At 34.9% G+C, this 13445-nt stretch overlaps 1 protein-coding gene across 1 annotated transcript in view; it reads right to left on the reverse strand.

The window, feature by feature from the left end:
• LOC150093256 (nicotinamide N-methyltransferase-like) overlaps positions 1 to 13445 on the reverse strand; it is a 393830-nt gene that overhangs the window by 188038 nt on the left and 192347 nt on the right. The gene's annotated exons all lie outside the window — the stretch shown is intronic.

Here is a 13445-nt window from a genome sequence, read left to right on the forward strand (position 1 = left end):
TTGATTCGCGCGACTCTTCTCAGTAGTACGTATGGCATCCACTGAGCTCTGAACGAAAGAAAATTGTAATTAAAAATTACAAAATTAATGAACGTTAATTCAAGATACTTAAATTCTTTAATTTACTTAAAGAATTTAATTTACTTAATTTTCTAAATTCTTTAAGTAAATTAAATTCTTTAATTTACCTAAAGAATTTAACTAAAGAATTTACTTAAATTCTTTATGTAAATAAATAAATAAGTCTGGAACAGGCCAAATAAATAAGTCCAGTACAAGGTGTGGATCAGCCAGATTAGTATATCAGCCATACGTGTGTGACTTGAATGTTTTCTAACATTCATACCTAAGTGTCACTGATCCACATCTTGTACTGGAGGTGTTATAGTCAGATCTTTCTTGAATAAAAGATTAATGCCCTACTTATGGCATTAATCTTTTATTATTGCCATACTTATACTTATATACATATTTTTATTCTTAAATTCTTAAAGAATTTAAGAATAAAATGAATTGATGTAAGAAATTATTTCACTAAATATTTTCATTTGTTTTGTTTAATTTCATTTGAAATTTTATATTGAAATATAATTTAGAATATTTTCTAAATTCATTTCTTTCTTGAATACCACATAGCGTCATCAAATAGATGGCACTGAACAAATTTTACGTACTGAAATCAATTCATGCTTTTCATGGAAATGAATAATAGAAATATTTTATTAAGTGCATTAATATTACTATTAAAATCAAAATTATAACCGTGTATATATATATATATATATATATATATACAGTATATGACTTCCCTGAAAAAATTTTGTTTTTCAGGGAAGTCACTATCCTTTATCAAGAACACTACAGAATTTGTTACATACATCAAAGATATTACAGTTGATGAAAATGACATCATGGCTAGCTTGGACATATCTTCTTTGTTCACTAATGTCCCTACAGATGAAATCCTAACGTTAATCAAGGACAAGTTATCCAAAAAAATGTTAGCCTTGCTTACACATTGCATCAGGTCCGGTTACTTGAAATTTCAAGATAATATATACAAACAAAATCATGGACTGGCTATGGGTAATCCTTTATCTCCTGTACTCGCAAATATTTACTTAGAGGATTTTGAAACCAAGGCTATCTCTTCCTTTATTTTAACACCTAAAGTTTGGAAACGTTATGTGAATGATGTCTTCATTGTTTGGAGCTATGGACATGAATCCCTTATGGTTTTCCTCGAACATCTCAATAGCCGACATCAAAGTATTACGTTTAATGCTGAGCTTGAATCGGATAATTCCTTGCCTTTTCTTGATGTCAAACTGACTCGCTCTTCTGGTAAACAAAAAATATCGATATATAGAAAGCCCACACATACCAACAGATAACTGCACAGTCAGTCTCATCATTTCCCTCCTTATAAGCTTGGAATAATTTCGACCTTGGGACATAGAGCGCGTTCTCTTCTTGATAACCCAATTGAACTGCTTACAGAAATAAACCATCTGAAAACTTCTTTCGAGGTTAATGGATATTCCAAGAAAATCATTGACCAATACCTTCTTACTACTCCTGGACATCACTCAGAAGAAACAAATAGATTCAAAGGCAATATATCTATTCCTTACATAAGTACTGTTTCACACAAATTAGCAAACTTTCTAAGAAAATACAATATCAGAACCTTGTTCACTCCACTTCCAAAGATCCGTTCCTTAATTATCCACCGAAACCCTTGTCATCATCAACTCAAATACCCTGGTGTATATAAAATATTATGTGACTACGATATTCCTTATTTCGGGCAGACAGACAAATCTGTCGAAATGCGTATGGAAGAACACATGAGAGACATTACTTACAAAGGACAGCGAGCGAGTGCATTATCAAGTCATATCATTTTGTCGGCTAATCCTAATGATGATAACCAAACTCACAAAGTCTGCTGGGAAAAATCTACAAATATCTTCCGTTGCAGTGACGAAATAGAGAGAAAAATTGTGGAATCTAGAGAAATCATCTTCAATCCTGTTCATCTAAATAACAACTTAAGCTACAACCTCCCAGATAGTCATTCAGCTGTAATCATGTACTGGCGTTCACGTGGTGTAGCAAACACGCACTCTCCCAAGCTTCAAATACAACTTCAACGTTTTCATGCTAATTATGTATAAAGACTGTCTGTGTTGTTCATAGTCTTTTAATCCTCAATGTTTAGTGTTTTTTCTATATATATATATAGAAATAGATATAGATATGTTTTTATATAGGAATTATTCAGTTGAACTAGATTTATTTCAACTTAAATTCTTTAAGAAATGGAAAACCTAAAAACATGTTTATAAGTTTTGCATATAGGTTTTCATTCTCAATAGAAATTATGACAGCTTAGGTTAGGTTAGGTTAGTTTATAACGAAAAATGTAAGGAAAGAACTTCTTTTGCACTCATTGAAATCAGAAATCATTATAACCTAACCTTCATCAGTTGGAAATCATTACTTAAAGACTTTAAGTTTAGCTTTAGCAAAACTAATTTAGTTTAGATTGGGTTAGTATATAATGAAAAAAGTAAAGAAAGTACTAATGAAAGGTGAAAAAGCACTTCTGCCCATTATAAATTAACCTAAACTTATCTGGATGTCGCATGTTGAACCGGAGTGTATTTTTATGTGACGTGAGCAGATTCATGGGGATTAAAGATAATCGTTTTGTGGGCCGAGCTCACAAGACAGATTAACAATATCCATAAATGCGGGATAAATAAAAGTTGTGGGCAGATGAATGAGGATTATTAAAAGTCGTTTCTGTAGCTCTTTCATCAATGGAGAAAAACACTGATCAGTTCTTCTCTAATTTTTCTATTATCCCAATTCATCTGACCACAACAACGTTTATCTTTCAACCCCATTAAACTGTCTACGACAAACTACGACTACACTCTGGTTCGATATGCGACATCGAGGTTAGTTTAGGTTAGGTTACTTTATAATTATTTCTGATTTCATCGAGTGCAAAAGAAGTACTTTCCTTACTTTTTTCAACAAGATTAAAACAATATTTCATTGTTTTAATCTTGTTTAATTGCATTTGAAATTTTATATTGTCGTGAATATTTCATACTTAATTTTTTAATTTTTAATTACAATTTTCTTTCGTTCAGAGCTCAGTGGTTCATGAGCAATTTCTGTCTGTGAAGGGGTCCTCACACAACAGAAATTGCTCGTGCCAATTGCGACAATAGCACAAACTTATTATGTGCTATTAAACACAATACAATTAACATTTCATATCATCATGCATATCAAGGATTTAGGCCTATCGTGGTCTGTTCCAGGCTTAGATATAAAAGAGAACTCAAGTTCACTTTATAATTTTATAGTATTTAATATTAAAATATAGATGGTTATAAAAGATTTGTACAAGGTAACATAATACGTCAATCTCGGTTTCTCAGAAATCAAGATTGACCCCTCCACCAGCCCCATGCACCTCCAGCCGCAAAGTGAATTAGACCTTCCCTTTTGGGGAGTTTGACCTCCCCTTACGGGAAATCCACTCACTCCCTGAAGTGACAAAATACACATATCTTGTCACTTCATGGCCATTCCCGACCGTCCAACCCACGACTCGCCTCCAACCTTAAAGTGATGTCCCAGGATTAGAAGCCGAAACTCCCAATCCTGCCTCTCCGGCCATCAAATCAAGGTTTGTTACACCCCTCCACCAGCCCACGTTTCAAAACCGCCGAGAGTTTAAGTGTTCCCACCACTCCTTTTATATTTTTTTAACAATAGTCTAGCAACAATAAAACTGCGTGACGTTTGTCATTAATTTCTGTGAATGTAATGACAACAAAGTTAATATTGTTGCTCTCGCTTAATTATTTGTTACATGTATATATTTAACAATACCGCAGTAAGAATGGAAATGTGGGACGTTTGTAACTGATTTTAGTGAATTTAACAACAGAATTGTCATTGTTGTGTTTGCGTTTTCCTCGTCAGATACGTGATTCTTTGAGACAGCCGCAGGGATCGATGCTAGTAAGTCTCAGGAGAAGATAGCACTCTGGCTTATTGTCATTTCGTGACAATAAGCCAGAGAAAGCACCTGGCATTTGATCAATGTAGGTGCTTTCCTAGTTTTAAGTTTTTCTATGAAGTGTACTATTATTTCTTGGTAAAGATTTGTTTTCTCGTCCATATTAGTGGCTGCAATCGTAATATCCTATGAGCTTTTTTTTATTATATAAATCTCTAAAGTATTTTTCCCATCTGCCCATTCTTTTTGTTTTACTTTCAATTAGTTGTCCGTCTTTGTTTTTGATCATTTTCATTACCATTATGCAGAATTATTAAAAGCAGGAAAGGAACAACTTTTGAAACCATTAAAAACATTATTTCAAAGGAGCTACAAAAATGAAGCTGTGTGTACTGATTGGATCAAATCTGTTATAACTCCTATATAAAAAAGGAGATAAAACAGAATGCATTAATTACAGAGGCGCTAGCCTTCTCAGTATTCCTAGTAAGGCTTTTACGAAATTACTCCATGAACAAATTAAGCAATATATAGAACTGGCACTAGCAGAAGAACAAGCCGGTTTCTGACCAGGACAAAACACAATTGATCAACTATTCACCTTAAGACAGCTAATAGACACCAGAGTACAACCAATGTTGCTACATGAATTACATAGCCTTTCGTCAGGCATTTGTTTCAATCCGTTGAAGAGAACTATGGAGAATTATGGAAGAATTTGGAATTCTCAACAAAACAATAAAAATAATAAAGAATCTACAGGAGAATTCTGAAAGTTCAGTACGAATGGAGGACACCTTAACCAACTGGTTCCACACAGGAGAGCGAAGTAAGACAGGGAGTCAATCTGTCACCAGGCCTGTTTAACCTTATTCTGGAAGAAGCAACCAGTAAGGCCTAAAACAGTAAAGACTCCGAAATCGAAATATATCGGAAAAATGTAACATACTTAAAATTTGCAGACAACATTGCATTACTTGCAAACACAGAAGAAAATCTACAGCGAAATTCAGATAAAATAAAGGAGGAGTGCATAAAATTTATATTTAACATAAAGATTGACTAAACAAAAATTATGCAAATAGGAAAAAGAAGCAACAATCTGAAAATTGAAATTGATGGTAAGAATCTAGAGTAGGCAGAACACTTCGCGTACCTTGGAAGAGTTATTGAGTACAATGGTGAAATTACAAAACATATAAACAGACGAATTAGATTAGCATCCCAAACGTTTGGACGACTTAATAAAATATGGAAGTAAAGAGACATGAAACGAGTAACAAAAGTAGCAAGCTATGAGACAATGATCCTTGCAATACTTATTTATAGAAGTAAATGCTGGAATCTCAAAGCGCTGAAGAGGAAATAATTATTAACTACTAAAATGGATTGGCTAAGGAGATTACTTGAGCATGTCTGCTGGATAGACTAAGAAACGAAGACATAAGGAAATGACTCAAACAAGAAATAACAATAATAGACAAAATCCAAGAAAGAAGAATCAGAAGCGAAATATGCACTTCTTTGCTGAGAATGCAAATCTGGGGAGGACCACAGTTAAAGAAGGTGATGTAGATATCTTTCAGGATGACTACATTTTATTGGTGCCAGTTTAACGTGGCTATGTGTAAGATGGTGTAATTTGCGATGTCTTTGGGTAACTATGAACCAAGGATTTACAAAGGAGCCCAGAATAGAACATCAAATTACAGGGATGGTTGTTGAAGAATCTGATAACAACCATAAGACCATATCGAGAATCTTTTGCACAGATCTCGTCATCTAGAAAAACGATATAGTGCTGTACAAGAATTCCATAATGAGGAGTGTGAAAGATGGTGGTGTCATTAGAGCAGGTTATTCAGAATCATAGATTAAAAGTGTATCTGAGGCAGTGAAGGTGCACAGCGATAGATTGAGAGAGATTATTGTGGTTGTGGGAACGAATGATCTAGGCGGCAAAATAGTTTAATGAAACATGATCACATTACAATAACAAGCTGTGCATGGCCCTGTGTCTTCCTTATTTATGACAATGACCAGATGTTATTAAATTTAGAATGAATGACCTTCCTGCAAGGTGAGAAACCTCTCTTCAGTTTTGTTAGGTCCTTATTTTACTTGAGCATAAAGCGAAACTAGTCTGAGCAGGGCTTCGACTTCTCTAACAATCTCCATTAGCTTTATGAAGCTTTGTGAGTTCAATCGGCTTATATAATTACAATTGTATATAAATGCTAGGTTTGCATGTTTAGGATTGTCAATGTCTCCGACGATACTAAGACAACAATATTGGAGCAACGTACTGATTATTGGTGGCCTAAAATAGTTTGGCTACATGGCACACTTCTTTTCTAGAGCAAATTATCAAACAAAATAATAAATGTAAAATATATAAAACAATTCATTTTTTTTGTTCCTCTTTAGGTTTATAAGAAACTTTTATATCACTTAGATTTGATGAATCTAAGATTAATCCATAATCTTCGATTAATTAGTAAACATATTCTATAAAAATAGTCACAATACGCTTTTCACTTTTTGATCCCACCACCCAACCCAATAGAAAATACGTAGTATTTCCTCTCACTTTTTTGAATGCTTGCAGAAATACAGAACACAGAAACAGGGTAGGGGCCACTGCCGCACCACACCTCAGAACGAACAGCTGGTGTTGTTTTCGTTTGCCTCAGCATTAATAATAAATACTATTATCGTTACGGACTTACGAGATTACCATCCTGCATCAAAGCGTCGACTCGTTTGAAACAGACTGGAAAAAGGCGTCGGTGAAGTCCAAAGATAGCCCGGCACTACCGAGACTTCACCTGGGCCTTTTTATTAGACCTCGAAAACCTAATTCTCCCTTCTCCACACTGTGGCAAACCAACTGCCAACCGTCCTGCCACTCCAACTTCTACTGCAACAACGAGGACAGGCTGGTCACCGGGTGACTAACTGCCCTTGGAACCATTACGTTTTGCAATAGCGAGACAGAGTAATCACGGGCACCCGAAATCACATCTCGTCTTTCCATAAAACATCGAAAATAAGAAACATGTCGTTTGCAAACTTCCAATGGGCTTAGTTTGGATAGAAATAAAAATTGGGATGTTTTAAAGAAAGCAAGTCAGAAATAGCACCTACTTCATTTCCAGCAAAACTGTACTGTCCCTCATACGAATTCTCATATGAAAAACCCTCATGGACAGTCGTCTCCAAATAGCAAAGGAAGCTTGTTATTTCTGACTCGCTTCAAAGAAAGCAAGTCAGAAATAATTTCTACTTCGGTATTAGAAAAACTGTATGAGTGACCCTTGTAGAGAGTCCGCTGCTTTCGCATTCTTTCCACTCCAAACGCGAATACCAAGAGAGATATTGGCCATATCAAACAGCCAAAATCTCTTTTCAGCATTCTTTACCGAAGGAAATACGGAACGAACACCTATATTTATACGAATTTCAGGAGAAGTATTTATTGTGACGTAATAATGTGTTTGACGTAATAATGATGCATTTACATTTGAAAGAATTTTATCATTCGGGATGTATTGCAATTGCCACGTGCGTATGCCAATGACGTCACACTTTAATTATTTCCTTGACCAAACAGAAAACATAGGCATACTCGCGTGCGGATTCTCTGATTCTGCCTTGGAATATTGCTCGTGGAACGACGGATTCACACATTGCGACATCACCTCTTACTGAGGAAATCTTCAATGGCGATCTTCAGCATTGTAACTATATATTAGCATAGGTTTCGTGCTATTTCCATCGAAAGATTCTAATTTAAGATATAAAAATGAAACGGATACTTGTGAAACAATTCAATAGAAAAATTATTAATAAATTAAAATTTTAGTACTGGGATTTAAAAATTAACATTTTAACATATTTTCTACTGTTTTTTTTTTTTTTAGTTTCAACATTTTTATTAATATGTATATTCTATTATTAGTATATATAATATATTCAGTTTTGTTTAGAAAAATAACAATTCTATCCTACAGAGCTCGTCCCCTCTTTCTTCTGTATTGGCTATTATTCAAAATTAAAATGCTGAGTGACATGGAAATAGATGAGAAATTTAATTCACTTTGAAATCCTTGCCAAATTTATTCTCACATCATATTCACAAAACTCATATCACGAATAAAAATTTCCCTGAGAACATGAAAGATCTGGTGAAATTTATGGATCAAGTAAAGCCTAAGTTATGTGTAGTTTATCGATCTTCAACGACGTACTGTGGGTCTTAATGGACTGTTTTATTCACTGGAATTTTATGCTATACTCTGTTCTCACACAGCCATTTATATCATTGTTACTTCACGTTACACTACATTCACTCGCCACAGACATGCGAAATATATCCAACGAAATAACAAGTTTTAGCCATTATTTCAAGTCAACAGCTGTTTTTTTCCGCATTGAATTAAACCCCCTTTCGTACCATCTTCCTTCAACTCAATGGCATGTCGATGATTCATCATATTTCAGTTGTGTAGTGAGTTTGCTTCAGATTCGAATTTTTGTCGGTGCTCAGCTAACTTGATAAGCCGTGGGAACTGTCTTAAACGAAATTGGTAAACCATTAAATTTTCATTTGATGGAAATGGTTTTCCACAATATTCGCACATAAAGGATTTTTCTTTAGTGGGAATTCTCTATGGTCATTGAAGATGTTCTGAGATGAAATAAGAGATATCATGTTTGTGAAAATTTCTTTTCAGAACACACAGAGGAAACGTAACTCATTTTCATGAACATTTGATGGAGAAGAAAGATATCGCCGCGAATTTCACATTAGAAGTGGTTTCCAGCTATGGGAATTGTTTGATGCTTTAGAAGTCTACAAGCCAATCTTAGTTTTGTTAGTCATCGAATTTTTCTTCCTGTTAACTGAAAATAGAAATGAATGTATTAATAAAGTTTTATGGCCAGTATATCGTAGTGTGTAGACAGTATCGCTATTCAGGTTACTAACCATGCATACATTTGTGCTACGTTATAAATATATTTCCATAATAACCGAAAAATGAAATAGTATATCTTAACATTTTGAAATATAATGAAGAATATGAAATTTTATGATTATACAATGCTATTAAAATACCACATATTATTGTAGTCGTCTCTGTTGTATTAATTCACATCTAGCAATTGATGTGCTGGTTTCAATTACTTTTTTCATTTCTTCCATTAAAGGCCTGAAGAAGCTACCAGATTATGCATTTGTAAAAAAAGTTGCCTTTATTACTTTTATATTGTATTTCCCTAGTACCAACATGATACATTGTTTTTGAAATAATAATATATTGATTTAAAATAAAAGACATATAAACTAGCAAAATGAATGTTTCTTTTACTGCATTTTTGAATAAATTGTTTCTGTATATTTTTTCAGTTATACAACTATTATATAATTACAAACATTTTGCTTAGCACCACTTTAGTGCATTGAACTGTTTTCCTTCCGCTGTGGAACTCTATCTGCTAAACAATTCCTTTTAAACAAACTAGGCCAAGAAGGGTACACACCAGTCTTTGCATATTTCTTAAAATACAACATGATATACATCTAACTTCTCATCACGATGAAATCTAGTTTACACAATACTGCATCCATGTCCGGTGCTGTAGTATACACCTTCCTCCTGAACTTCACATCCCATTCCTCTCATCAGTGTATAACACACTGACGAATTTCTCAGTAAATAATTCCACTACATCCTATATCTTACACTCACCCTGTTTGCTTCCATATAATTGAGAACCAGCTTGTATTAACTTTGACTGTGGTTAAGATATAAAAACCGTTGGTTAGAACTAGAATACAGGACTAATACGGTTAATAAGTATAGGCTGTTATGTGGAATTACAGCTAAACAACAAAGTCCATGACGCAAACGTATTATGTCTATAAACCGCATGTATTTCTGGCCAGAGTTCCTGTTTTGTAGGATAAAAAAAAACTGAGTTTTGAGGAGAAAATCATCCGCAAATGACACTGGCTAACTCTCCTTCAGATGAACAAAAACGCTTACAAATTTGTTCTTTGCATTCTATTCCAACCGGTGTCTTTACAATTAAAGGATACAGTTGATGATGAGAGGACATAGAAAGAAGCTGTAGGAAATATTTTTGACAATCTGCCCGGCTTATAAAGAAGAGATCCCTTTAGCAATTATTTGCATTTTATGAAAAAGTAGCGAATGTACTGGATATGGAAGACTCAAATGTTTCCCATATTCAATATATATAAGGAAATTTGAGGTAGAGGTTTGAGTGTTTATAATTAGCAAAACAGACAGTAGATTGTTTTAAAGATACCAAAGGTGTTGTGTGTATGCATGAGCAGGATTATCTTCCTTACTAGAGAGAGAAAATATAAAATTGTTTGCTGATATTGGAGAGTTACTGAGAGTACAAATTACATACAGTTACACCACTGCCTCTTGTAATGAACCCTAGGGTTCTATGGGAGCAAGGGTTCAGTAATGATCAAAATATTATAACTATATCCCAGTGCCTAGTAATACTGTAATGTAATTAACCAAATTGAAAAGTAGTTGACAGGCTTAGGTGTTGAATCTCATAACTTAATTTTTATCTATTTTGCATTCTTATTTTTGCAATACCATTAAAATTAAATCTTGAATCAAACGTAACTGCTTCATAAAACTTGAGACAGCAAAGTACATAATACCATGTACAGAAGGTAAATCTTTATTATTTTATTACTTAATTCTGGGGAGAAGATGAAATCACCGGTGAAAAAACATAGAACACTTTTTTTCCTATATTTATGCGACAAGATCAAACAAGTTTGAAAATCAGGCGCTCCCCTCTTTGCGTGTGACTGCTGAGTCAACGCTCGCTGGCCTTGACTCAGCCGCCCGCGGTTGTCGACACCTCCGAGCGCGAGTGAAGTACGGAGGTATCTATTCTAGGAAACGTGCAGTCACAATCAAGGTCAATGCGATGGGATGCGATGCGGCCCGGCGCACCTGTACTGTGGGATGTCGCATTTTTGCGATGCAGTACAGCCTGGTGTGGCGATAGTGTCCGCTTAGCTTTACATTGAATACGAAACTGATGATACTCAACTCTAACTAAGGTGTTGCGTTAGAATTTCGGGATTTGTGAAGTGTTCCTTCGTATTAAAAGTTTGAGAAACGCTGCTGTATATTAAGGATAGTATATATCAGAAAGGATAGCTAAATTCCTCTGCAAATATGATCACCGTGCCACTTTCAAACCGTTCATTAACCAGCTATCTTCATCCGTTCTCCTAAGGACTAACTTCATCCTCTTTGCACACTGTAGTGTATAAAGTTCATTGTGCCTGCAGTTTTAGCCTACGTGGATAGACGGTTTAATATCCACCTTAAAGAACAAAAAACTTACATCTGGAGTGTTTATAATTATTACATTTCTATGATAAGTCGGGACTGAAAGAACAAGCTCTTGATGGCATAGGATTAAATGAAAGAAAGCCGGTATTACACAGAAGTCACCATAGATCTCAAGGATCTATGGCGATGTCTCAGAATGAATGTCTCCCAGATCGCATGATTTTCCTAAATTAGCATACAGTTATGCAGCCTAAAGACATTACTGTGTTGTGACATTCTTTGTGTCAGTTACAATTTTAATTGTTGCTAATGATTTAGTTAAGTGCCTGTGTGCTTGTCACAGTTATAATTTTGAGCTTTGAATATGCTGATTAGTAAACGAGAGAAATATTAGTAAGTTCAATAAATTTAGTTTCATTTCTCTTAGAACGTGAAATGCTATCATGAACAATCAACAACGCTTAAGCTTTTTAAATGTACATTGCATGAGATTAATTTTAAAATTTCAAACGTGAACAGATACTTATTTTATATAATACAGACTGAGGCGTTTTGGAATATAAGTGAAGTATACCTGAAAATGAACCTATAATAACTGAATAAAATTCAGAAGGCATGGTAACAACCTGGACTCACTGTCATGTTTAACAAACTACTCTCAAATGATAATGATAATGTGGCACACCATCCTGCCTGAACACACATGCACTATTTGAAAAGGACTGTAACTGCTTAGCCAACAATGGACAGGAATTCCATAACATTCATTTCAATCTACAGGTAACATATTTAAAACAGATTTCCAGAAAATCAACCTCAGTACTGTATTCACTTTTTCAAATGCATCATGACATTGGGGGTGATCGACATCCCCAGGTTTTTACCTGACTCTCCATCTACAATATCCACACAGTACAACCACAGGCATACAGAGATAAATGTACTCTGGACCGTTGTCTGGGAAACCCTGACCTATATTTAAATTTCATGGTCAGCCATTCCACAGTTTTTCACCAAGAGAACACACACAAGGGGGACAACCACTATTCATTGCTGAGATGTGGGTAATCCAAAAGTGGCTTCGCAAATGCTGTTTTGTCTGGTATCCTCCACTCTTGAAATACCTTAACTACAACATTCTATTAATAATCTACAATACTGGAAGATTCCTGGATACTGCAGCCCTTCAACTAATATCATACAACCATTCTGTTTTGAAAATCCGTCAGATCACATCCCTTACCGATCCATCACCAACTTTTAATGAATATACACCTCCTGTGTCATGTATGCTGGCTTTCCCGACGATAAGCGGTGATACCTGGAGAAAAAATTTATTCGTCACCTTGTTATAATAAGTAAGCAAATTGCTAACACGATCTACCTTTAGCAAACCCATGCACATTTTACATGAAAGGTAAAAAAATGAATAAGAAACTAAATGCTCGGCTGCCATTTAGGTGCTCCATTTTAATATGGTTAATTGTTTGTTATTATCAGTGCTATCATTGCTGCAGCCAGAGAATTGCTAAATTCCAATAAGAAATTTATATTCTAAATAATATAAACAATCTCGGTGAAGAAGAATCTTGCTTTTTCAGTACTTAGTTTACATTTCATTATTATTATTATTACCATCAACAGACCTCCATAGAGTCAAGAGACTCATTGTGGAAGGTCGCACTCTAAGATGAATAGCTCATCATATCACGACTAAAATGCCTTCACTGCCCCTGCACACACACACACACACACACACACACACACACACACACACACACACACCACCCTCTCAGGCAATGCATTCCAATCACCCACGATTCTCAGTGCAAGAAAAAAAAATCTATACTTCACCTCCTTGTTCACAACGTGCTTACACAGCTTCCATTCCTGGAAGGAAGTTTTGAATTAGTTAATATGGTTAAAATCTTATCCACATTAACTGGCAATTATCCCTTACCAGCTTAAACGGCTCGATAATGTCATCATTCCTCCTCCTCCTTCTATCCACTAAGCTTTGGAATTTGCATTTTCTC

Source organism: Typopeltis vanoorti, chromosome 24, assembly GCF_054136105.1.
Source record: "Typopeltis vanoorti isolate ZY-2024b chromosome 24, IOZ_Tvanoo_1.0, whole genome shotgun sequence".
In the NCBI taxonomy this organism is placed as follows: domain Eukaryota; kingdom Metazoa; phylum Arthropoda; class Arachnida; order Uropygi; family Thelyphonidae; genus Typopeltis; species Typopeltis vanoorti.